The following is a 23,545-nucleotide window of genomic DNA, read 5'->3' as shown; positions in this document are numbered from 1 at the left end:
ACAGCAAACTCTGTTTCCTTGTGGCAGGTAGACAAAATAAACTCTGAAGTCATGTTCAGTTTTAACCTTCTATGATCTTTCTTAAGAAGTAATATAAGTATTTCTACACTTCAGAATATTTTCATGAGGATGCCACAAGGCAAGTGAGGAGCAAAAGATAGAAGCCTAGAAATCAAGGGGACTTCTCAGAAGGAAAAGCGAAAATGCCTTGTCTATGTGCACACATAGCAATGAGACCACGTATCAAAGCTTCCTTTAGCCTGGACTCTATTTGAAAATATTTTTAACCCTATGTATTAAAAACATGGAGTCAATGTAATACACCACATTGAAGAATGAAAAAAAATCATATGATCATCTCAACTAATGCAGAAAGAGAATTTGACAATTCACACTTATGATCAAACTGCCAAAAAAAAAAAAACCCTAGGAAGAGAAGGAATAATTTCAATATAATAAAGGACATTATTCAAAACTCACAGCCAACATTATATACAATGAAAGGTGAGAAATGTTTTCTCTAAAATCAGAAGAAAAGGCAAGGGTGCACACTTTTACCACTTCTATTCAATTCTATTCATAGTAATGGAACTTCTAGCCTAAGCAGTTAAACAAGAAAAAGGAATACAAGACATAAAAGCTGAAAAAAAGAACATTACCTCTGTTAACAGATGGCATGATCTTATATATATAAAGCCCTAAATATTTCCCTCCACCCCACAGATTAAGACCATAAACAAATTCAGCAAAATTGTCCAATACAAGATAAGGATGCACATATCAGATCTTCTTTTATAAATAATCCAAAAGGAAACTGAAAAACAATTCCATTGATAATAGCAAAAAGAAATACTTCAGACTAAACTTAACCAAGGAGATTAAAGACTTTTGAACTGAATACTATGGAACAATGAAGAACTTAAAGAATACACAAATAGATGGAAATACATCCTGTGTTCATGGGTTGGGAAGACTTAATATTGTTAAGATGTCCCTTTTACACAAAGTGATCTGCAGATTCAGTGCAGTCCCTATCAAAATCCCAATAATTTTTTGCAGCATAGCAAAATCCATTCTGAAATTAATAAGAAATTTCAGGGGACTCCAACAGCCAAAACAATCTTCAAAATGAAGAACAAATTTGGAAGTCCCATTCCTCCTGATTTAAAAACTTACTAAAGTTACAGTCATCTAAACAGTGTGGTACCAGTATAAAGACCAACACATATACTAATGGAATAGAAGAGAGAGCTCAGAAATAAATCCTTGCATATATGGCCAAGTGAACTTTGAAAAGGAATGCCAAGATCATTCAGTGAAAAAAGGATAGACTTTTCAACAAATGGTTTTGGAAAAATTGGATATCCATATGCAAAAAAAAAATGAAGTTGAACCCTTATATTATACCATATACAAAAATTTAACTCAAAATAGATCAAAGACTTAAACATAAGAGGAAAAAAATATATAGCTCAGAGAAGAAAACATGGAAGAAAAACTTCATGACTTTAGGAAATGATTTTTTTGGATAGGACATCAAAAAAAGAAATTTGATTAACATGAAAATTCAAAACTTCTTAGATAGATAACCGACAAGGACCTACTGTAGAGCACAGGGAACTCTACTCAATATTCTGTGATAATCTATACGAGGAAAGAATCTAAAAAAGAATGAATATATGTATAACTGAATCACTTTGCTGTACACCTGAAACATAACATTGTTAATCAACTATACTCCAATAAAATTAAATTGAAAAAAATTTTTATTCATAACTTTTGTGCAAAGGACACTATCAAAGTGAAAAGTCAACTCATGGCATGGGAGAAAATACTTGAAAATCATCTATCTGATGAAGGGTTAATATCCAGAATATATGAAGGACTCCTGCAACTCAACAACAACAAAAGAAACAATTGAAAAAATGGTGAAGGACATAGACATTTCCTCAAAGAAATGAATGGCCAATAAGCACATGCAATGATACTAAACATCACTAAGCATTAAGAAAATGCAAATCAAAATCATGATGAGTACTTCCCTGGTGGTACAGTGTCAGTGCAGGGGACACAGGCTCAATGCCTGGTCCAAGAAGATTCTACATGCCTTGGATCAAATAAAGCCTGGTGTGCCACAGCTACTAAGCCTGCAAACCACAACTGCTGAAGCCCACATGCTGTAACTACTGAAGCCTGTGTACCTGTGTTCTCCAAGAAGCAAAGTCACAATGAGAACCTTGCACCACAACAAAAGGTAGCCCCCGCTCACCCCAACTAGAGAAAGCCTACATGCAGCAATGAAAAATCAGCAAAACCAAAGATGATAATAATATAAGAAGAGAAAAACATGAGATACCACTTCACACTCATTAGGATGGCTATTATCAAAAACCAGGAAGTAAGTGTTGGCAGCTATATGGAAAAACCCTTTTGGGTTTGGTGGGAATGTGAACTGGTGCAGCTGCTATGGAAAGCAGTGTGGCAGTTTCCCAAGAAAATGTAAAATAGGATTACCACATGTTCGATCAAGTCCACTTCTGGATATATATTAGAAAGAATTGAAAGCAGGGGTTTGGATATTTGAACAGCCATGTTCACAACGGCATTCTTCACAGCATGTAGAAGGTGGAAGCAACTGGTGTCTATCAACCAATGTACAGATAAACAAAATGTACTCTATACCCTCAATGGAATATTATTCAACCTTAAAAATAAAGCTCTGACACAGGCTATAACATGGATGAACCTTGAAGGTATTATGATAAGTGAAATAAGTCATTTGCCAGAGGACAAATACTGTATGATCCCACATGATTTCACATGTTTTCTATTTTCTGCCTACATAAAGAAAATATGAAATTAAAGAATTCTACAATTTGAGATGCTTTTGAAACATTAACCAATCTGTGAAACTGTTAAATATAGTGTTCCTATTTCACACACATCTTGACTCAATAAAGAAATATACACATTTTCAAGAGGTTAGATTCATACTGGGCAAATACTGAGAACCATTTGATCAGGGTTTCTTAAGCTGGGGTTCAGGCAGGCCTTAAAAGTCCTGCAATGTGATACACATATTAAGTGTGCAGATGCGATTTTTTTCCTTGAGTCCATTGTTTAATTCAGATTTTCAGAGGACCAGGACACCCTAACACTTGAGGATGCTTGAAAGCATTGTGACCTTTCAGTTTAGTTCAGTCGCTCAGTCGTGTCCGACTCTTTGCGACCCCATGAATCACAGCATGCCAGGCCTCCCTGTCCATCACCAACTACCGGAGTTCACCCAAACTCATGTCCATCGAGTTGGTGATGCCATCCAGCCATCTCATCCTCTGTCGTCCCCTTCTCCTCCTGCCCCCTTGGACTAAAAGATCATGCTGCCCTGGAGATGGGGAATTAAGTGAGGGCAGAGAAGACAAATGCAGAATCAGGGCAGGATGAGCTACCACGGCGTCTCCTGGTTCCCGTTTCACTCTTCAGTTCTGTTTTCAAAGTTCTGCTGTACATGGCGATGCAAGCACACAGTGCTGCCTTCACATCCAATTCATGTGCATGTGATTATGGTAATATTCACTGGGAAAAGACCCTGTTGTTTTCATTTTTATTTCATTTGCCTGATTATAATTAGTTTTAGCTTATTATTTAGTGGGTAGAGAGGGGATTTTTGTCATTGCTGCTGGATAAAAAGGAAGCCTAAAACTTTCATCATGAAAAGTTCTTGATATTTGTTTGGGAGTCTTTAATAATGGTTTTCCAAGTCTCTTCTGATAAGATTTTGAGAAGGTGTTTTAAGAGGACACATGGAGGGAAGGAGAGGCCAAGCTAGGTCTCCAGACTACCAACCCAGGTTCAAACAAAGCAGTTTTGCTTTCATCTAACACACACATTGGAAGGAATGATGCTGAAGCTGAAGCTCCAATACTTTGACCACCTAATGTGAAGAGCTGACTCCCTGGAAAAGACCCTGATGCAGGGAAAGATTGAGAGCAGGAGGAGAAGGAGACGACAGAGGATGAGATGGTTGGATGGCATCATCGACTCAATGGGCATGAGTTTAAGCAAGCTCCAGGATTTGGTGGTAGACAGGGAAGCCTGGTGTGCTGCAGTCCATGGGGGTGTCGCAAAGAGTCAGACACAACTTAGTGACTGAACAACAACACACACAGACACTAGAAGATATTATGAACACTTTTGAATTATATAAACTCCATCAAGTTTGTATCAGTGAGTAGAGACTAGATTATACTACAGCAACAAACAGCTCCCAAATCTTAGTGCTTTACTCAACAAAAATCTCACTCTTTCTTGTATTATATGTCCAACAACAGTTTGCACTGATTTACACTCAGTGCAGTCACTTAGGTAGCCAGTTTGATGGAAATTCCATCTGGATATTCTTCCATAATAAACAAGCTAGGCAAAGGGTAAATAAGCTACATACTGACGCTTCAAGCATCTCTTCCCATTTTTTTTAAACCAATTCAAGTCATTTGGTCATGCCTACCTTCATAACAATTAGAGGGGTGATACCATATGGCATGTCAGGAAAGAGAAGAAAATTAGAGTATGTGTGACAGCATTAAAAAATCTCTATATTGCCTATGTTACTTCAGCTACAATCAAGTGAGACATGTTTTAAAAAATGATTAATAGTTTCAAGTTCTGTTTGAGATCGTCTTAGAGGGGCTTTCCTGGTGGCTCAGCAATAAAGAACTCACATGCCAATGCAGGAGACAAGATTCAATCCCTGGGTTGGGAAGATCCCCAGGGAAGGAAATGGCAACTCACTCCAGTATTCATGCCTAGAGAATTCCATGGACAGAGGAGCCTGGTGGGTTACAGTCCATGGGGTTGCAAGAATCAGACATGACTTAGCCACTGAACAATAGCAACTATCTTAGAGGAGGAAAGTGTGTATCGGGAATTTTCCCATAAATTATTATTATTATTGGAATGAGGTTAACAAGTCAAACTATTATTTATGATTCATTCAGTGATTGTATTTTGGCATAAAGAGGGGCTTCCCTGGTGGCTCTGACAGTAAAGAATCTGCCTGCAATGCAGGAGACCTGGGTTCAACCCCTGGGTTGGAAAGATCCCCTGGAGAAGGGAATGGCTACCCACTCCAGTATTCACGCCTACAGAATTCCATAGACAGAGGAACCTGGCAGGATACAGTCCATGGAGTTACAAAGAGTAGGACACAACTGAGCAATTAACACTTTCTTTTGGACTTCCCTGGTGGCTCAGATGGTAAAAGCATCTGCCTACAATGGGGGAGGACCCAGGTTTGATCCCTGGGTTGGGAAGATCCCCTGGAGAAGGAAATGGCAACCCACTCCAGTATTCTTGCTTGGAAAATCCCATGGATGGAGGAGCCTAGTAGGCTACAGTCCATGGGATTGCAAAGAGTCGGACATGACTGAGCAACTTTGCTTTCACTTTTCTTTATTCTGTACCAGTGGTAACTGTGGTACCAGTTGGTATAACCCTAATTTAGGGAGACAAATTCAGTCAGCCATATACCTAGTCATAAGACTGCTATGACTGGCTGAAATTGTCTCTCTAAATTATATAAAGCAGTTGAGCCACAGTAAATAGACTCATCCTTCCATTCCGGATGTCTCTGACTGGGTCTGAAGAGAAAGTAAACCAATGAGAGGAAAGAATTTGGAGCTCTGGAAGGGAGGGGCCAGGGAAGAACCACCCCACCTTTCCTGTAATTAACAAGAGTTGGGGATAGGGCATGGGGAAAGGCTAAGATCACTGGAATCAAGGTGTTCCAGCCACTGTGTTCATGTTTCCCGAGACTCAATTCTCCTTCTCTCCTTTTCTCACTCAGGACAGATAAGGACAAACTCTCATTGCCCAAGCGTGGAACATGAGGGGATTAATACCACAATGGTGTGAGCCACACCCTCAAGGAAATAGCAAATTGTCCTTTTGAGGAATATTATCACAGAGCTAGGGTAGGAGTCAAGTACACAGTAGGCTTCTTCCCCATGCCCACCTCCCTTTTAAGTCCTTTGTGTAACCACAGTGTAATTTGGTGGAAACATACTATTTTGGTTGGTCTTTGAAGTACTGAAATAGGTCAAATTTACATTCCTTGGGTTACTACAAAAATATGATACACAGTATCCAACATTCATTCATCTATTCATTCAACAAATATCCACTGAGTGGGCACTCAAATTTAAACACGGTGAATTGAATGCACCTATTAGCCACTGCTCCTTTCTCCAATTCTCAGAAGACAGCTCCCTACCTGTGCCCCCTCCCCCAAAATTATATATAACATTTCTACAACTTGAAAATGGTTGGTTCAGCTCCCCATTAACACATGCCTGCACCTCTTCCCCTTCCTCGAATCCTTTCCTTGAGTCTCATGACAGTTAAATACATTCAAAACAGGCAAAAACCTGGGACAATGAAGGAAAAGAGTTAATAGGAACAAAATTCCAGCAGCTGGTCAACAGATGGTGATGTTAGTTGATTTATTAGGCCCAAGAAAATGGGAAACTAACTCAGCAATGGGGAAAGCCAAGGGAAAACCAGTATTACTCCAGTGTCCAAAGGCTTAGGGATTGACTGGCCCAGACCACACTCTACCAAACATGTACAAATGTAGAACTAATGGTAGGAGGGTTCCTAGAATGTTTATTTAAGAAACAGTTAAACTCTAAGATCCTCTCAACAACTAAGGATCTAATGTCCACTAAACCCAGAATCAAAATGAGTGTTTATTCTTAGAAAAGAGACAAACAGGGAGTCTCCAGCCTGGGAAAGTGCTTCTCAACTTCAGGCGATTTGGCCTCACAAGGGACATTCAGCAATGTGTAGAGGCATCTTTGTCCTAACTGGGGGAGTGGGTGCTACTGGCATCTAATGGGTAGGAACCAAGGATGCTGTCCAACATCCTACACCACACAGAGCAGCCCTATCATAATCATCTGGCCCCAAGTGTCAATAGTGCCAGGGTTGAGAAACTCGAGGTTAGAGAAAGGATTCCACATTGGAGAGAATGGAATGAACATACATATGCTCACTACTGAGACACCAACACTATAACTTCTGCCAGCTTCCCACATTCAGCTCCCACAATGCTGCTCAATGTGCTTCTCCTGCATAGGGCTGTAGGAGTCCTCTCAGAGAAATCTCATCAATTTCAGAAAAAAAATGTCTGAAGAGACTGCCATCAAAAGGTTTCAACAGGCTAGTTGCCTTAGAACTGAGCCTATAGTAAAGAGCTTCCTTGCCAGTCTTGGCGCCCAACTCTTATACATCAGCAGTGAAGGATTGCCAAACATTTGGGAGAAGCGGCATATAATACAAAAGGAAGAAATTTGGAGCTATGCAAGGGAAAAGAAAATTCAAGGAAATTATCATCCTTGGAAAAGGACAGAAAACATCACATGCATGAAAGAAGGACAGATGTTATGAAAAAGGAACCCTCAGAATAAAAGTAATGGCTATTAGAAATTTAGAGTATAATAGCAGAAATCAAATACTTTAAGTACTGGAAGGGAAGTGGAGAAAATGTGCCACAAAGTCACCATAAAAGACAAAGGAAAATAGAAGAAGAAAAAATGAGGGAGAGGTGACATAAAATGTCCAGAAACACAAAACTGAAAAAAAAAATAATCAAGGTTACAAAGTAGAGAACAATGAAAACAGGGAGTTGGAAATTATTAAGTAATTTGAGAAAAATTTCCAGAAACAAGAGGCTTCATTTTGCAATTTGCTAAGGTTCCCTGCAATGCATCCAGGGAAATGCTTGACAACAGACTCACACCAGGTCGTCTCATCATGAAATTTAAGACCACTAAGCACCAAGAGAAGATGGTCAAAGTGCCCACTGAGAGGAAGGAAAAAGCATTCATTTTGTTGCAAAGGATTATGAATCAGAGTGGTACTGAAATTCTCAAGAGTGACACCAGATCAAAGCTGAGGGAAAATGACATTTGGCATGAGAACTCCATAGCCAGATAAAGCTATCAGTAGAGCATCAAGACCTTTCCAGCCATGCACTGTCTCAAATGTTATAGCCCATGCACCCATTCTTGGCAATCAATCAAGGGATACACACCACCACAGAAAGAAGTGTATGAATGCAGAGAGACATAAAACCGAGGTGAGACTTCAGAAGGCATTTGATATATGCCCAGAAAACTAACCCAACCAGAAAAACTAAAAGACTGTTTCTACCTGTTTCTACTATTTCTACTAAAAGACTACTTCTAAGTGTTCTAACAACAGTTGGGAGGGCTCCATTGTCAACAGCATTACCTCATGCCAACTCTGAATCTTGACCTACTCAAAATTATAGAATGACTTGGCCACCTCATGCGAAGAGTTGACTCATTGGAAAAGACTCTGATGCTGGGAGGGATTGGGGGGCAGGAGGAGAAGGGGACGACCGAGGATGAGATGGCTGGATGGCATCACTGACTTGATGGATGTGAGTCTGAGTGAACTCCAGGAGTTGGTGATGGACAGGGAGGCCTGGTGTGCTGTGATTCATGGGGTCTCAAAGAGTAGGACACAACTGAGCGACTGAATTGACTGAGGATGGGAGGAGAGGAGGTGTGCATGTGCAGGGGGTAGTGGGGGACCAATGAGGTGATGACCAAAAAAGAGAGAAAGCACTCAATCTTCAACCTCCAAAATGGGAAGTCAATGGATAATGCAGAAAAAATTAAGAAGCAGAGATATAAGCGTGTGACCTACAGGCATCAAGATGAGCTTCCAGTCAGCTGAGGTTAGTGCCAGTGGGAAGCAGGGAGTCAGAAGTTACTAGAGGGGGCAAATCTAGTGAACTATGGAACTTCTGCAACTCTGTGCCTGCATCACCTGCAGAGTAACAATGACTAGACTGTACAAGAAAGGCTCCTGAATGTGTATTTTGTGCCAGTCCCTGTCCCAAGCTGTTTGGGGAATCCAATGGTTAATAACACAGTCTTCAAATGTTAATATGTCTCACTGTGATCATGATTTTTTTTCTTTTCCCTTATATTTCTTCTCATTTTCTTTATGTACCTTTGTTTCTTTGTTGTTAGGTGTCTAATGATTTATGATGTCTAGCTTCTTTGTGAATTGTATCTTTTATCATTAAAAATATTCATCTTTGTTTCATTTAAAAATAATAAATTTAATTTTAAAAAAAGTTTCCAAACTCAAGGAGTTGACATCACAGAGGGTAAACATGCTGCAAGTAAACAGCCCCAAGTCCAAGTGTCAATACATAATGCTGATTCACTCACTGTGCACAGAAATTAAAACACTGTAAAGCAACTATGTCCAGTGAAAATTAAACTACCCCAAAAAAGAAATGCTAATAATTGCAAGTATGCATTAATTTGAGCTCTCATATATCACTGTTGTATCTCTGATACATAAGTGAATTAAAGACATATGCCAACACACACACACGAAAGGAAAAAAGAACCATAAAGAACTACTTCCTCCTGAAAATGGAAGGTTAAAAGAACTATCTGTGATGATTTTGTGGAGGAGCTGGAAGCGGAAGGTTGATTTTCACCAGCTGCAATGAAGATACAGTGAAGAATAAGTGGGGAGTGGCTAGGACACATGCAGAAGAACACTGGGAACTGGTAATGAGATGGATGTGTTTGCCCCTCGATACTACATGGACCCACCCACGTCAGAGTTCTCATGACCAATTTGGATTGTCATCTAAATGCCTTCAGTATAGCAACTGGAACCGAGTTTGTGGTTTTTGGACTGAGCTCATGATTGTCAAACCAACACCAGGAAACCAAGAAATAAATCAATAAACTTCCCAGTGGAAACCTTGGCCTCTGCTGATCAAAGGTGAATTTCAGGCAGATCAGGCTCCTGGCAGCTGAGTTACATACACACAGAAGATTCCGACCCTGACACCCTGCCAGTCGCAGAAGCAATATCAACACTGTTTGCCAAAACATACTCAGGGCTTTTTCTCCTGAAGTGATTTTGTTTTAATAAGTTGTTTCCCCCAAAAGTTGTATTTTATCCAGCTTACTGTTGTCATTTTCACGTGACAGAGACAATGGATCCCAGGGAAGAAACTTTGCAGGAATTCCAAAGGCTGGTTGCTGCTCTCATTCTCCAGGCTGATGCTGAAATCAGAATGCAAAGTTAATAGAACCCCAACAAAAACAAACAGCCCCGCTTTCTGTATTTGGTCAAAATGTGTCTGATTATTATGAAAGTAAACCCAACACTAAGAAGGGCATCTTCAAGATGGACACATAGGAGAGCTCCCAACTGAACCCTGGACACACACCAGAATGATAACATGTGATGCCATTCTGGGTATTTCCACACTCATGTATGTTTCTAAAACAGAACTGCTATCATTTAATGTATTCTATATAGAAACCTACATTTTTCACATGGTTAACGTTTTCCCCCTTCACCTCATCCCTGGTTTCTCAGAAAGGTTATTTGAAAGGCAGGATTTTCTTTATTACTACTCTCCCGTGTCCCCCGCACGCCCCCCCCCCCAACCAGATGGAAAGATGGTGTGATGGCAAAGGTTCTCAGCTGGAAATCAAGCAACTTGGCTTTGACCTTTGAGTTCACTCACTTTTATGTGAAATGAATGACTGGAAGGAAGTTATTTCTGAGATCAGCTTTGGGAAGGGGAGAGCCCAGGCTTGGCATCAGAGCTGTGGATCATCAGCTCACCACTGACCAATGAAGGGACTCTGTGATGATCAGTTAGCTTCACTGAGTACCACTGTCCTGCTCTGTGTGAAGCCACTGGAAGTAACTCGCTTCAACTGGCTGTTGTGGGGGCACATCCTTGTCTGGAAACCGAAGTTGAAGATGAGGGATTCTGTAAGCCTGTCATCCATTATGGATTTGTTAAATGGCTCCAAACAGTAAGGATGTGACCCTTACTGCCCACCACCTGCATACCAATGAGGGGAGCCCCAGCACAGAGAGAAGGAGAGGGTCAGGAGTCAGTTCTCCTGCCCATTGGGAGACCCACCCAAGTGCTCATTGCCTCCTGCCAGAATAGAAGCCGGCCTCAAGGACTCTGACCTTTCCTGTGTCCCAGCATTTGGGCCCAGGAGATTGGCCCTGACTCGACCCTTGCAGGGAAAGTTTGAGGAGGAGGGGAGAAGTCACAGGGCAAGACTGGTCCAGATCCCATGTCCAGAGCTGGGAAGTGCTGTCTTTTTATTTTTATTTTTTAATGAAACAAAGATGAATATTTTTAATGATAAAAGATACAATTCACAAGGGTGCTAGACATCGGAAACCATTAGACGCCTAACAACAAAGAAACAAAACTACATAAATCAACAATCAGAAGAAATAAAAGGGAAAAGAAAAAAACATATAATCATAGTAAGACATATAATATTTTTCTGAGAATATTTTATCAAGTGCAGAAAAAATAATAGGAGCATCTTGAATGATGTCATTATTTTAATATAATAGATTTATATTTATATTAATTTATCAGTTCAGTTCAGTTGCTCAGTCATGTCCGACTCTTTGCGACCCCATGAATCGCAGCATGCCAGGCCTCCCTGTCCATCACCATCTCCCGGAGTTCACTCAGACTCACGGCCATCAAGTCAGTGATGACATCCAGCCATCTCATCCTCTGTCGTCCCCTTCTCCTCCTGCCCCCAATCCCTCCCAGTATCAGAGTCTTCTCCAATGAGTCAACTCTTCGCATGACGTGGCCAAAATACTGGAGCTTCAGCTTTAGCATCATTCCTTCCAAAGAAATCCCAGGGCTGATCTCCTTCAGAATGGACTGATTGGATCTCCTTGCAGTCCAAGGGACTCTCAAGAGTCTTCTCTAACACCACAGTTCAAAAGCATCAATTCTTCGGCGCTCAGCCTTCTTCACAGTCCAACTCTCACATCCGTACATGACCACAGGAAAAACCATAGCCTTGACTAGGCGGACCTTAGTCGGCAAAGTAATGTCTCTGTTTTTGAATATACTATCTAGGTTGGTCATAACTTTTCTTCCAAGGAGTAAGCATCTTTTAATTTCATGGCTGCAGTCACCATCTGCTGTGATTTTGGAGCCCCCAAAAATAAAGTCTGACATTGTTTCCACTGTTTCCCCATCTATTTCCCGTGAAGTGATGGGACTGGATCTTACACAAATATATTTAAAATTTTGTATTTCATATGCTGTTATTAGATTTCCATGGGACATTTAGAAAAATTGGCAAAAAGATAAACATTACTAAATTTCAAAAAGTAGAATTTTTTGTGTGATTCAATTATATATAACACATATATTATTTTTGAAATTATTTTCCAGTATATGTTATTATAAGATATTGACTATAGTTCCCCAGTAAACCTTTGTTGCTTGTTTCATATCTATTTTTTTTAAAATTAGAAATCTAGCATTCTATTCACCCTAAGTCAAACAACTGGAAGCAAAATACCATAAACTTTTTATTTAGGCAAAAATTCATCAGTTCAGTTCAGTCACTCAGTCATGTCCGACTCTTTGCAACCCCATGAATCACAGCACGCCAGGCCTCCCTGTCCATCACCATCTCCCAGAGTTCACTCAGACTCACGGCCATCGAGTCAGTGATGACATCCAGCCATCTCATCCTCTGTCGTCCCCTTCTCCTCCTGCCCCCAATCCCTCCCAGCATCAGAGTTTTTCCAATGAGTCAACTCTTCGCATGAGGTGGCCAAAGTACTGGAGCTTCAGCTTTAGCATCGTTCCTTCCAAAGAAATCCCAGGGTTGATCTCCTTCAGAATGGATCTCCTTGCAGTCCAAGGGACTTTCAAGAGTCTTCTCCAACACCACAGTTCAAAAGCATCAATTCTTCAGCGCTCAGCTTTCTTCACAGTCCAACTCTCACATCCATACATGACCACAGGAAAAACCATAGCCTTAACTAGACGGACCTTAGTCGGCAAAGTAATGTCTCTGCTTTTGAATATGCTATCTAGGTTGGTCATAACTTTTCTTCCAAGGAGTAAGTGTCTTTTAATTTCATGGCTGCAGTCACCATCTGCAGTGATTTTGGAGCCCCCCAAAATAAAATCTGACACTGTTTCCACTGTTTCTCCATCTATTTCCCATGGCATGATGGGACCAGATGCCATGATCTTCGTTTTCTGAATGTTGAGCTTTAAGCCAGCTTTTTCACTCTCCTCTTTCACTTTCATCAAGAGGCTTTTTAGTTCCTCTTCACTTTCTGCCATAAGGGTGGTGTCATCTGTTTTTCTAAAATATATATTACACATATTACTCATATATGTATATAAAAGCTTGTCTACCACGCTCAATAAAGGCTTGAGAAAGAACATCTAAAAAAGAGATGGAGAAATTGGAAAATAGAAACTAAATGAAATGGGAGCACTGAATATGAAATAGAAAGTGAAATAAACTAGGTAAAAGTAAAAGATCCTCATATAGTCAGTTGCTTTTAAACATGGCTGCTCATTAGAAGGGCTGTGTCTTCTTAAGGCCAAGAGGGTGATGCTGAAGGGAGCTAGGACAGAGGGACCTGCCCCAGGACATGCCTGCCACAATGCAGTCAGGAAACCATGAAGTGTCTGAGGTCCCACAGGAGCAGAAGCCCCACACCCCCACAACAGCACCGCACATGAGAAAGAGCACACTTTGTGGTGGCTGCCCAAACAGGACCCCAACACCACATGGTGAGAGGATCAGATCAGCAGAAGGCTTCGCTCTCTCACCTCCCTTCTTCTTCCTGCTGGTTGCCGTGGGGGAGAAGAGCAATGCTCAAGATGGGCGTGAGGGGCAGGGACCTTGTGCCATTCCTTTGTGTCTCCCAGCTGACCAAGTGTAAGGGGAAAGCCGAGTACCTTTGAATTGCTTTTGCCGTCAAAATACCCATTTAGATTTGGCCCAGACCTCTTAAAAGCTATAAATGAGATGGTCCTAATGCCCAGAAGGTATCAAAAAACCTAATCTGAGATATGATATGATGTGATAGGGGTGGGGAAGATGGATGAATCTCAGTAGACTTTAGGAGGAATAAGGAAGGAAAATCGAATCGTTCCTTTAATAACCCTACGCCATTTGACTCATTGATGCTCACTTGAGTCTTGTTAAAAAGCAGATTCTGACTCAGAAGGTCTGGGACCAGGCTTCTCCACTGCTAAGAACCTCCCAGGTGACGCTGGTAATGTTGCCCACAGAACACGCTTTAAATAGCACCAGTCTAGACCAACTGTCTGCAAATTCCAGCCCACTGCCTATTTTTGTAAATAAAACTTTATTAGAACATAGCCTTGCTCACTCTCATGCATTGTAAATGGCTACTCAAACTTCAATACAGAACTAAACAGTCACAATGGAGATTATGGCCCACAGAGCTAAAAATATTTACCATCTCACCCTTTAGAAAAAAGGTTGACAGACTCAGTTATATTATCACATTACTCTGTGGAGCATCTGAAGTGGTAATGGCATGGAAGTGTTTTCAAATCCATAAAGAGCCCCACACATATTATACAGTTAAATTCTTCCATCCCAAACATGCTTTTAAAAGCATTTGACAAAAGAAAAGGTGATAAGGCCAGAGAAGGAATAGAACAACAACAACAAAGTGGTTAAATATAGATCAATCATCTGCTCAAACAGCCCCTTCACCTCTACTAGAGAAGGGATTTTTTTTTTTTGCCATAAATGATAAAGTTCCTCTACAAAAACTGATTTCTTAGTGGGCCAACCAAGATGGTGACCCAATGGGGAAGTCCTCTGCCTGTTTTCTCATAAACACCCTCTTTCCCTAGTTTCCAGTCTAACTGGGCCATTGTGGGGAAAGGCTCCTTTGCTGCTCTGTGGAGATTTGGGTGGTGTTGGGCTGCACTCCGCAGGCCAGCAAGCACTGTACTTGCCCAGCCTCAAGACCAACCAAAGAGCCCAGAGACAGGGACCAGGACATCAATGGTTTAATAGATGGTGGGGCGGGGGGGGGGGGGGGGGGGAGGCGGAATCTTACAAACCTGAAGAAAGGTCCTGGAGCAGCACCCCACTATGTCCCACAGATGCCAGACATGATAGCACTATTTACCACCCCAGGGAGGAGGAGGCTACTATTTGTAGGAGGAAATGATGTCAGAAAGGCTGATCCATTACCAGGGAAACAAGCATCCTGAAGGCAGGTGCTTTCCTTTCATAAACCACCAGGTGGAGCCATTCTGGCCTAAGGGGCAGGTTGTTGTTCAGCCGCTCAGTCCTGTCCCACTGTTTGTGACCTCATGAATGCCTCAAGCACGCCAGGCTCCTCTGTCCTTCACCATCTCCCAGAACTTGCTCAAATTCATGTCCATTGAGTTGGTAGTGCTATCCATCCTCATGCTCTTCTCTTTCTGCCTTCCATCTTTCCCAGCATCAGGGTCTTTTCCAATGAGTTGGGTCTTTGCATCAGGTGGCCAAAGTATTGGAGCTTCAGCTTCAGCATCAGTCCTTCCAGTGAATATTCAGGGTTGATTTCCTTTAGGATTGACTGGTTTGATCTCCTTGTAGTCCAAGGGACTCTCCAGAGTCTCCTCTAACACAATTCAAAAGCATCCATTCTTGGCACATAACCTTGTGAGTAGGTGTAGAGGAAGCAGGAGCTGGTTGAGCAGGGGATGTACCAAGAGCAGGAAAACAGCCATCTTGAGTGGCCAGACCATACAGATGGGTCTTGTTTTTTCCACTAAACTCAGTGTAACATATATCAGGTATCCATGGCCATCAGCTCCCACACCCATGGTCACTCTGAGACCTTCTCATGTTCTACAGGAAACAAACCCTTTATTTCTTGATTTCAGGATGCAATTCTCTACTCACAAACACCAGAACCATAACCTGGAAGTCCCCCAGTGTCCTGTCCACATGATTTCTCTGCCTTACAGTCTCCCTTCATCCCCGCAAAGATCAGAGCAGAGACCCCTGGCTTGGCTTCTTGGGCCCTCTTAAGTGATTCCAAAACAATATCTTCTGAAGGTCACACACTTTTCACATCACCCACCACTAAAGAGCTATAACACATCTCTGACCCAACACTGCCTTCAGGTCACCATCCTTTCAACAAGTATCTCTGGAGTGCTGCTGTATTCTGTGCACTGTCCTAGGCACTAGGATTTCTGCTGTGAACAGGACCAAATGCCCAGCCCCGTCTTCACTGACCTGCCATCTCTAGCTCTACTTAATAGTTTCAGAGCCACCTGGGCTTTCAACGACTGCCTCCATAAGATCTTGGGATGGGAACATCTTTTATTTACTCCAACTCTACATCAGTTGATCCCTAAACTCACATATGATTTGAGGAGACAGATGACTTTCAAACATATAACAAAATTAAAAGACACTTGCTCCTTGGAAGAAAAGCTATGATAAACCTAGGCAACATATTAAAAAGCAGAGACATCATTTGGCTGACAAAGGTCTGTATCACTTCAGTTCAGTTCATTTCAGCCGCTCACTCATGTCTGACTCTTTGTGCCCCCATGGACTGCAGCGTGCCAGGCGTCCCTGTCCATCACCAACTCCTGGAGTTTACTCAAACTCATGTCCGTTGAGTCAGTGATGCCATCCAACCATATCATCCTCTGTTGTCCCCTTCACTTTCCACCTTCAATCTTTCCCAGCATCAGGGTCTTTTCCAATGAGTCAGTTCGTTGCATCAGGTGGCCAAATTATTGGAGTTTCAGCTTCAGTATCAGTCCTTCCAATGAACATTTAGGACTGATTTCTTTAGGATGGACTGGTTGGATCTCCTTGCAGTCCAAGGGACTCTCAAAAGTCTTCTCCAACACCACAGTTCAAAAGCATCAATTCTTTGGCCTTCAGCTTTCTTTATAGTCCAGCTCTCACATCCACACATGACCAGTGGAAAAACCATAGCCTTGACTAGATGGACCTTTGTTGGCAAAGTAATGTCTCTGCTTTTTAATATGCTGTCATGCTTGGTCATAACTTTTCTTCCAAGGAGCAAGAATCTTTTAATTTCATGGCTGCAATCACCATCTGCAGTGACTTTGGAGCCCCCAAAAATAAAGTCAGTCACTGTTTCCCCATGTATTTGCCATGAAGTGATGGGACCAGATGCCATGATCTTCGTTTTCTCAATGTTGAGTCTTAACCCAACTTTTCACTGTCCTCTTTCACTTTCATTAAGAGGCTCTTTAGTTCCTCTTCACTTTCTGCCATAAGGGTGGTGTCATCTGCATATATGAGGTTATTGATATTTCTCCCGGCAATCTTGATTCCAGCTTGTGCTTCTTCCAGCCCAGCGTTTCTCATGATGTACTCTGCATACAAGTTAAATAAGCAGGGTGACAATATACAGCCTTGATGTACTCCTTTTCCTATTTGGAACCAGTCTGTTGTTCCATGTCCAGTTCTAACTGTTGCTTCCTGACCTGCATACAGATTTCTCAAGAGGCAGGTCAGGTGGTCTGGTATTCCCATCTCTTTCAGAATTTTCCACAGTTTACTGTGGTCCACACAGTCAAAGGCTTTGGCATAGTCAATAAAGCAGAAATAGATGTTTTTCTAGAACTTGTCACTTTTTCGATGATCCAGCAGATCATCAATATTGTTGGTAGTTTGATCTCTGGTTCCTCTGCCTTTTCTAAATCCAGCTTGAATATCAGGGAGTTCACGGTTCACATATTGCTGAAGCCTGGCTTGGAGAATTTTGAGCATTACTTTACTAGCATGTGAGATGAGTGCAATTGTGTGGCATTCTTTGGCATTGCCTTTCTTTGGGATTGGAACGAAAACTGACCTTTTCCAGTTCTGTGGCCACTGCTGAGTTTTCCAAATTTCCTGGCCTGTTGAGTGCAGCACTTTCATGCATCATCTTTCAGGATTTGAAATAGCTCAATTAGAATTCCGTCATTTCCATTAGCTTTGTTCGTAGTGATGCTTCCTAAGGTCCACTTGACTTCCCATTCCAGGTTGTCTGGCTCTAGGTTGGTGATCACACCATCATGATTATCTTGGTCATGAAGATCTTTTTTGTACAGTTCTTCTGTGTATTCTTGCCACCTCTTCTTAATATCTTCTGCTTCTGTTAGGTCCATACCATTTCTGTCCTTTATTGTACCCATCTTTGCATGAAATGTTCCCTTGGTATCTCTAATTTTCTTGAAAAGATCTCTAGTCTTTCCCATTCTATTGTTTTCCTCTATTTCTTTGCACTGATCACTGAGGAAGGCTTTCTTATCTCTCCTTGCTATTCTTTGGATCAAATGGGCATATCTTTCCTTTTCTCCTTTGCCTTTCACTTCTCTTCTATTCACAGCTACTTGTAAGGCCTCCTCAGACAACCATTTTGCCTTTTTGCGTTTCTTTTCCTTGGGGATGATCTTGATCCCTGCCTCCTGTACAATGTCACAAACCTCGATCCATAGTTTTTCAGAGCTATGTTTTTTCTAGTAGTTATATATGAGTGTGAGAGTTGGACTATGTTCTGAGGATGAGCACTGAAGAATGGGTGCTTTTGAATTGTAGTGCTGGAGAAGACTTTTGAGAGTCCCTTGGACTGCAAGGAGATCGAACCAGTGACTCCAAAAGGAAATCAACCCAGAATATTCACTGGAAGAACTAATGCTGAAGCTGAAGCTCCAGTACTTTGGCCACCTCATGTGAAAGGCCGACTCATTGGAAAAAAAGTCCTGATGCTAGGAAAGGCTGAGGGCAGGAGAAGGGGTCAACAGAGGATGAGATGGTTGGATGGCATCACTGACTCAATGGACAAAAGTTTGAGCAAACTCCGGGGGATGTGAAGGACAGGGTATCCTAGCATGCTGCAGTCCATGGGGTCACAAAGAGTGAGATGTTAGTAAGGGACTGAACAACAACGACTTTGAGAGTCTGCAACAGAATGTGCCAAATTAGGGGTGAATTATGATGCTAACCAAGGTAATTCAGGTCTAACCAAGAGCTAGGAGATAGGAATTCCAATATGAATTCTAGAGAAGACAAGTATTTGTCAGCAATTGCTTTGGAATGGTAATTCTCCCCAAATAGAAGAGGTCCCTCCCAGTGAAATATGATGAGTCCTCTGAGCAGTTGACACCCCTCATCATTATATCCAACAGTCATGTCCTTCCCAATCATTGTAAAATCCCCCAGTAGCTTAAACAGGTGAATTTCAAAGACCTCTTGAAGGTGTCAACCACATTCTCCACTGATTGTAGAGGCTTGAGTTTGATCAAAACCAAGTGGGTATGATTTCAATGGGAGTTTTCCAAAAGATACCCCAATGTCCATATACCTGGATATGGGATATGGACTAGATGGTATATGTATGCATGTATATATATATCCCTCCCCACACACATATCCCATATGTACCTCCTGACTGTGCAGATAAGAAGGTGGTCCTTTCTAGTCTCAGAACATTCTAGCATCAATAAATAACAAGCTGGAAGGTGGCCCTGCCTCCAGGACTTCATCCTGTTCCTTCCCGTGTCCTGATGCTAATGGTATTACCCTGCACACCTTCTGGCCATTCTCTTAAACATCTTCATTTTCAGGTCTTCAGCCCTCTCTTCTATTTTACCAGGTTTCAGGGTGCTCTGAATGTGCTCATAATCCTGTTTTATAGTGGCTGGAAATCAGAGACAGAGCTCCAGTGACTTGCTCTAAGTCAGACATCAAAGCAGATTCTCAATTAGAATGTAGGTCTCCAGGGTGTTTTGTTCAACTCTTCCCTTTATTAAATGTTACACATAATAAATTTCCAAGGCAGCGCCATTCCTGGAATGTACAGTATACATTATCCAGGACCCAGTGGAGTTAAGTTTGCCACAGATGCCTCAAGACTCATTTCTGTGTTTGTTTCTCTGTTGGTGGGTTTTTAGAAGAAACATTAAGCTTTCACCCATGAGACAGAGAACAGTATTTCCCCAAAATCATCTTTGATGGCACCCCACTCCAGTACTCTTTCCTGGAAAATCCCATGGATGGAGGAGCCTGGTGGGCTGCAGTCCACGGGGTCGCAAAGAGTCGGACATGACTGAGCGACTTCACTTTCACTTTTCACTTTCATGCATTGGAGAAGGAAATGGCAGCCCACTCCAGTGTTCTTGCCTGGAGAATCTCAGGAATGGTGGAGCCTGGTGGGCTGCCGTCTATGGGGTCGCACAGAGTCGGACACTACTGAAGCGACTTAGCAGCAGCAGCAGCAGCAGCAGCTCCTTTTCACAGTTTACCATCTTAGAGAGAATTCTTTTCTGAAGGGTTGGTTAATTATCCAAATACAGAGTCCATTTTTCTAAGTCAGTAAATTTAGGTTACTTTTGCCCCAAAGCCTATGGGTCTCCATGGGTCATTTTGTGCGTGCATGCTCAGTCATGTCTGACTCTTTTTCAACCCCATGGGCTGTAGCTGCCAGGTTCCTCTGTCCATAGGGTTTCCCTGGCAAGAATACTAGAGTGGTTGCCATTTCCTTCTCAAGGGGACTTCCCCACCCAGGGATCGATCTCAGGTCTCCTGCACCTCCTGCACTGCAGGTCATTCTTTACCACTTAGCCACCAGGGAAGCCAAATAGGCCATTTTAGTTAACAATAAAAACAAATGAAATTTATTTAGTATGTACCCTCTGACAAGCTGTGTGCTAGGTACATTACACGAATTTATGTGCTCTTCACAAACCATTCAAAGGTACTATTGTTATCATCATCCACATTTTATAAGTAAGAAGCTGAGGTATTGAGTGGGTAAGTAATTATCCAAGGTGATGAGGTCAGAATTTGAACCCATGAGTCAACCAAGGCAGTCTGGCTCAAAACTGTGGTGTGGTGCTCAGCCAGCTCTGTATCTTATTGGGTTGGCCAAGAAGTTCAAAATGTTGTTGACCAAGTTGGGAACTAGGACTTGGCCCAATAATGAAAATTTCTAACTTCAACAGATGAATCAGCTATGCCCACCTTCTTCCAGTTGCTTGGAATTAAGTACTTAGTGACTTGATTATTTTCTCAAGAGTGAAAGAGCAAATATTCTCTTCCTGGTTTGTTGTCTTAATGTTGACTAAACACAAGTGGCAGCGGCTTATACCAAAGCCAAGCCCTCTTGGCTCGCTGGAAGAGTGGAAGCTATTAAGAAGCTGAAACGTAAGACCTGATTTTGTTCAAGTAAATTAAATCACTGTGCTGAACTTAATTCTAATTGTTGAAACAGCTGCCATTAACCAGCCGATTCTGCCACACCTAGGTTTCCCTATATAAAGCCCGTATCATCTTCTCACCCATCTTATCTGGGACTGATTTGAAAAAGGCATTGGTTTTTAAGAAATTGTTTTTTCAGTGTGAGTGTCAGACATTCCAACCAAGTCATCAAAATCTGTGTTTACATGACAGGAGCATCTGGTGGTGGTTTAGTCGTTAAGTCATGTCTGACTCTTGCGACCCCATGGACTGTAACCCACCAGGCTCCTCTGTCCATGGGATTTCCCAGGCAAGAATATTGGAGTGGGTTGCCATTTCCTCCTCCAGGGGATCTTCCCAACCCAGGAATCAAACCTGGGTCTCCTGCTTTGCAGGCAGATTATTTACCGACAGGAGTATAATAATGCCTTAAATAGACATTTCACCTAGGGGGTGGGGCCCTGAGTCATAGCCTTGGAATCTAGTCTATTTACAGTCTGCCTCTGTGTTTTACCTCTGAATGTTCTTTTACCTAAACCTTCCATCACAATTTGCCTGGATCACAGTCCCGTCTTTGTCCCTTTGCACATGTGAATTTCTCCATCCAAATAATCCTTCCTGCTTCCTTGCCATCCTTCCAGGCACAATGCCAGTTTGAAATCTTCCATGAAGTCATGCTTGACAATTCCAGACTCCACTCAATCTCTTTTTAGTTTCAACTGCTGTGACTCATCACCCATACCTGTTAAAAGACACATCTGTACCCTGTACGCATTTAAATTACTGTCCAAATGAGGATGTTTTTAAAAATGAGAGTGCTATTAATTCCACTGGGACAACAGGCATAAACTGGGACACTATGGGACTATAGTCCTTCCTCCTAAGTGGCAAATGATACTGAGCTGATGTTCTCCAAGTGTACTTAAAATACAAAGAGACCGTGGAGAATAACTGAGAAGCGCTAACTGCACTGACAAATGCTTAAAAAAATTAATTACAGCATTCCTGTAACTAGCTTTGTCCATTGCCAGTCACTCTTTCAATAAATATTTACTGATCTGCCTGGCTTAATAATGTACCAAGCTCTCTTCTAGGCCATAAAAAGGTAGACAGAGCCACATATATAACCCTGTAAATATATATTCAGTAAAAAAAAAAAAAAGTATAGAAATATTGAATACTCAATATGCCAGTAAGTTTGGAAAACTCAGCAGTGGCCACAGGACTGGAAAAGGTCACTTTTCATTCCAATTCCAAAGAAAGGCAATGCAAAAGAATGCTCAAACTACCACACAATTGCACTCATCTCACACGCTAGTAAAGTAATGCTCAAAATTCTCCAAGCCAGACTTCAGCAATACGTGAACCGTGAACTCCCTGATATTCAAGCTGGATTTAGAAAAGGCAGAGGAACCAGAGATCAAATTGCCAACATCTGCTGGATCATCAAAAAAGCAAGAGAGTCCCAGAAAAACATCTATTTCTGCTTTATTGACTATGCCAAAGCCTTTGACTGTGTGGATCACAATAAACTGTGGGAAATTCTGAAAGAGATGGGAATACCAGACCACCTGACCTGCCTCTTGAGAAATCTGTATGCAGGTCAGGAAGCAACAGTTAGAACTGGACATGGAACAACAGACTGGTTCCAAATAGGAAAAGGAGTACGTCAAGGCTGTATATTGTCACCCTGCTGATTTAACTTATATGCAGAGTACATCATGACAAACGCTGGACTGGAAGACACATAAGCTGGAATCAAGATTGCTGGGAGAAATATCAATAACCTCAGATATGCAGATGACACCACCCTTATGGCAGAAAGTGAAGAGGAACTAAAAAGCCTCTTGATGAAAGTGAAAGAGGAGAGTGAAAAAGTTGGCTCAAAGTTCAACATTCAGAAAACGAAGATCATGGCATCTGGTCCCATCACTTCATGGGAAATAGATGGGGAAACAATAGAGACAGTGTCAGACTTTATTTTTGGGGGCTCCAAAATCATTGCAGATGGTGACTGCAGCCGTGAAATTAAAAGACACTTACTCCTCGGAAGAAAAGTTATGACCAACCTAGATAGTATATTCAAAAGCAGAGACATTACTTTGCCAACTAAGGTCCGTCTAGTCAAGGCTATGGTTTTTCCTGTGGTCATGTATGGATGTGAGAGTTGGACTGTGAAGAAGGCTGAGCGCCGAAGAATTGATGCATTTGAACTGTGGTGTTGGAGAAGACTCTTGAGAGTCCCTTGGACTGCAAGGAGATCCAACCAGTCCATTCTGAAGGAGATCAACCCTGGGATTTCTTTGGAAGGAATGATGCTAAAGATGAAGCTCCAGTACTTTGGCCACCTCATGGGAAGAGTTGACTCATTGGAAAAGACTCTGATGCTGGGAGAAGTTGGGGGCAGGAGGAGAAGG

The sequence above is a fragment of the Ovis canadensis genome, chromosome X (genome assembly GCF_042477335.2).
Source record: "Ovis canadensis isolate MfBH-ARS-UI-01 breed Bighorn chromosome X, ARS-UI_OviCan_v2, whole genome shotgun sequence".
NCBI lineage: Eukaryota > Metazoa > Chordata > Mammalia > Artiodactyla > Bovidae > Ovis > Ovis canadensis.
The sequence above is the reverse complement of the archived record's forward strand: the minus strand, read 5'-3'. Positions refer to the sequence as shown.